We start from the raw sequence: 4725 nt of genomic DNA, 5'->3' as shown, positions 1-4725 counted from the left end.
TCTCTCTCTCTCTCTCTCTCTCTCTCTCTCTCTCTCTCTCTCTCTCTCTCTCACACACACACACACACACAGGAAAAGATAAAGAGGATAGGAAGAAAGAAGAAAGCCTTAGGTTAAACATTGCACACGAGCATGTTTGACTGACAGAAATAAGAAGAGAACACACTCAGAGGCAAGAAAGGACAAAGGCTGAGTAAACCTAACGTATCATAGATCATAGTCAATCATAGATCCTCTGTAGATCTCACAAATGGCAGCTGGACCATTCATAAGCCAGATGTCAGCTGGTGACAGCTATTCTTGTCCCATGTGACCTCAGCATGATGGGTAAGTACTGGAAGTACACAGGCCACTTTCTTTTTTGAAAGAAGCTTCTGCGCTGATCCTGGATGCATTCAGTCTGCGGAGACTCCTGTTTCACCCCCAAGTCTGACCCCCGCCCACACACAGCAGACCACAGCATCAGGAGCAACTGTGTGGCTCTTCCATCAGCTCACATCCTTCACAGTGACAGCCTGTGTCATTTATTTTCCTGCTGCTTTTGTTTTGTTTGGTTTTGTTTTTCAAGACAGGGTTTCTCTGTAGCTTTGGTGCCTATCCTTGAATTTGCTCTGTAGACCAGGCTAGCCTCGAACTCACAGAGATCCACCTGTCTCTGCCTCCCGAGTGCTGGGATTAAAGACGTGCGCCACCACAGCCGGGGTTTCCTGCTGCTTTGTATCTTAAATTTACTCAGTGTGATTAGTTTTGATCGTCAACTCGACAGGACTTCGAAAGGCCAGGGAAGAAACTCTTAGAGCGTTGGCTCCATCGGGGTGTGCTGTGTCTTGTTGAATTCACTGATGGCTCCATCGGGGTGTGCTGTGTCTTGTTGAATTCACTGACGTAGGAAGACCCAGCTTGGAAGTGGGAGGCACAGTCCCTGGTTTGGGATCCTGAACTGGATGAGTAGTGAAAGCTAGCTAGGCGCTACGCACACATGCACTTAGAGTTCTCTGCTGTTGACCGTGGATATGACGGTCTTCAGTGATAGACTGCAGCCTGGAATTGTTCCCCGTGCTCTGGCTGCCTGAGGAGGGCAGCACAGTGGTCCTCAGGTGGCGCACGGCCCATCTTCTTCCTGATTCGTGGAGCTCATTTATTTCCAACTCTGCCACTCCAACTTTGTCCACATCTTTCCAAGCTTTAAGTCTCCCAGTGACAGGGTCACGAAGGTGGCTTTCAGGCCCCAAATTCTTACTGTGTTTTCCACAGCTTTGCCATCAGGAGTTCCAGAACCATGCTGTTCCAGAACCATTTGGCACACACCTGTCCTTCAACATGGTAAAACCACTGCATGGACTTACTATGTTTCGTCCCTCAGAGTGAGGTGACAAACGAGATCTCACTCCCTTATGTAAAGGGACGAGCAACTCTAGAGAACATCTTTTAAATTGACCTAGTCTTGCGAGACGTGTTGTCATTACGGGATAGTCTTGGCTTTTAAATGAGAAATGCAAGTACAACTTGCAGACTTTTAAGCTGAAAATCTGATAACTTGAATTAGTTCCCCTGGACCCATATGATAGGAGAAAACTTACCCCCCCAATGCTGCCCTTTGACCTCTACATGCATGCTATGTATGCATATGTATGTGCGTGCACACACACATACGAGAGAGAGAGAGAGAGAGAGAGAGAGAGGGAGGGAGGGAGGGAGGGAGGGAGGGAGAGAGAGGTCGCATTCATAGTACATCAGGCTCTTCCTGGGCCATATGGACTCTAACTGGACTCTGTCTTAACACGCGACCACTGGTTTCTAGATCTTGCTGCCATTTCTGACCTTGCCTGCACAGGGAAGCCCAAAGGAGGGAAGATGCCCTTGGCCTGCTGGCCTAGCCCACACAGGCATCGTCTGCCAGTCACTACAGCCCAGCGTCCCTGAAACACACCACCTCTCCTCACCCATCAGGAGATAATACACTTTGTTACATCTCTCTGGTTCAGCCCAGCAGTGAAGAAACTTGGACAATGTCTGTGTTTTCAAAATCCACAGAAACTGTGTCACCAAGAGTGCTAAAACCGAGGTCTGTTCTGATTATATTCTAGTCAAGCAGCAAAGCGGTGCAGCTGACAGACACGTGGGGTAAGAAGAGAGGACTCACAACAGACACTATATAAGAGAACGGGTATGTGCAAAGAGATCGGTCTTCAGAACTGTGCAGAGTGTAGAAATGCTTATTCTTGGTTTCTTTAAACTCGCCAGTCTGTTTCCTCTTTGTAACAATTTGATTGCATCCATATGTCTCCCATCGGGTTCACACACCCCTGGCCCCGCCTGCCGCCTGGACGGGCTAGCTCCACTGGAAGGTCTTCCCGATGCAGCCATCTTAGATGAGCCATGGGTTTTCCGCCTCCATCTGCTTCCCTCCCTCCCCCTTCCCTTGTCCTTCCTCCTCTCCTTCTCTTCTGCCTCTCATCATGGACTTCTAGACTGCTAGCATTGCCTGCTCTGAGCAGCAAGCCCTTGAGAGGAGGGGAGTTTCTGTGCAGATCCTGTTGTCTTTTAACAAACTCATGAGCAAGGTTAAAAAAAAAAAAAATCTGGATATGGTAGAGTTTAAGGAGTATGTCACACACACAAAAATCTCTTTTAGTTGGGAACACACACAAATAAGGAAGGAGACAGAGTCAGACACAACAAACCTTTCGGGTTTGGGAGGAGTCTCTTGGAATGGCTGATTAAAATTGGCTGGCCTCCTGGTTTTCTAAGATTGCTCTGTGTATACAGACAAAGGCAGGCACTGTTTCCCGTTTGTCTCCATGTTTGGAAATTCTTGTCTTTTTTACATTCAAGGTTTGGGTTCTGTCATGGTTTTCAGATAGGAAATCTCCCCCACAGGCTCTTGTGATGAGGGGTTGCTTCCCAACTGCTGGTGGTGTGGGATCTATTTTGGAAGGTCCTAGAAACTTTAGAATATGGTATCTCGTAGCTGGAGGAAGTATGGATTTGAAGGTGATACTTGGTCCCTGCCCAGTCCCCCGTCCTCTGCTTTCTACCCACAGCATAGTGAACATTCTTCTCTGCACACTGTTCTTATCCAATGTATAGGACCAAGAAACCCCGGAGCAAGCCCTCTGAAACCGTGACCCCAGACATGCCCCTTCTCCTTAGTTGTGTTCTCTCAGAAACTGGTTGTAGCTACACAAAAAGAATTAACATCGGCTCCCAAAGTATGAGGACACTTTTTTTTTTTCTTAAATTCAAGTGTGGAACTCAAGGACAATTTCTCATCATCAAGCCCTGGGATTGGGTAGGCAGGCCAAGGCCACCTCTTGATAGACCAGGGGACCGAGGAAGAGCCAGGAGTAGGAGAAGCTTCTACCACAACTGCCCATGGCTGTGACAGCACATGGGAGACAGGGGTACCGGACCGTTAGTCTTCTACTCTGAGAAGGGGGCGTTCTCCTCCCAAAATGCTTTTAGCTAACGGCCCCTGTTCCCCACTGTTGACAAGGAACATCACAGACAATTCAGAAACTGTGCCTGTGATGGAGGTTTGATGTTGGGCTTTCCTTTGTTACATGTCTGCTTGAGTTCTCAGTGTTGCTGAGGTAACTGACCAGCATTAAGTCCAGCAATGGGATCGCAAGAGGAAATAATGTCATTCTCCAGCAAGCAGATTTTAAAAACCAGCTTTGGCAGCTTCCTGGGGGGGTTACACATCGTAGCTCGGTAATAGTTCTCCTTCATGCTGATAAACAAAGGGACTAGCACTTTTGCTTTGTAGTAGTGTAATAAGATGTGTGTGTATGTATGTATGTGTATATGCATGTGTATGTGATGTGTGTATGCATGTATATGTGTGCATGTGTGTATGAATGTATATGTATGTATATGTGTGCATATGTGTGTGTATGTGCATATGCATGTGTGTGTGTGTGATTGAACCCAGGACCTAGTGCTTCACCACTGAGCTACATCCCAGCCCTAAAGTGTGGGCACTATGCCACTCCAGAGAGAAGGGTCAGTTTTTGCATTGCCTTTAACACCTGAATATAATCAAAACTTGGTTAGTGAGAACTGGGCAAGCAAAGTACGGAAAAGGTAATTTGAGAAAGTATAGTCAGCACAGCCTAAGTCAGTTTGCACCAAGACATTGAGAAAAGTGGACCAGGAAAGCATTCGTGTGGACTTCGCAGTGCTAGCCTCCAGAGTCCAGGAGGAAATAGACTTCCTCCTGCTCCATCGGAAGGGGGGTCTGAAAGGAAGCATTGTGCCCCGAGAACCCAGGACAGCAGAAGCAGGACTGGAGGGATTAGGGGCTCTTCCTGAAGACATGTCAAAACAATTTCCCATATTTAAACCTACCCACTCAAGCACATCCCACAGAGTATCTCCAGCCCCTTTGCGAGCACTTCGAGCCTCTTATTCATTTGTCGCTTTCCTGCTATTATTCTGATGATATTTCCAGGAGATGGGGGAGGGATAGGAACAGAAAGAAGCCGGCTCATAAGCTTAGCGTTGTCTTAGTAAATTTTATACACGTCTCCTGGCTACAGCCTTGGTCTTCCCTCTCTAAAACAGACATGAAAATAGCAATAGAGTCCTGTTCAGACTTCACATGACCACCGAAGCTGGTCTTAAGACCCAGCTGCTGGGGAGGTTAAGGTCAGAGGATAGGGTGAGCCAGGAATTTGATGCAAGCCCACAAAGGGGAGAGAGAGAGAGAGAAGAGAAGAGGGG

This window comes from Microtus ochrogaster, unplaced genomic scaffold, assembly GCF_000317375.1.
Source record: "Microtus ochrogaster isolate Prairie Vole_2 unplaced genomic scaffold, MicOch1.0 UNK20, whole genome shotgun sequence".
Classification (NCBI taxonomy): Eukaryota; Metazoa; Chordata; class Mammalia; order Rodentia; family Cricetidae; genus Microtus; species Microtus ochrogaster.
The sequence above is the reverse complement of the archived record's forward strand: the minus strand, read 5'-3'. Positions refer to the sequence as shown.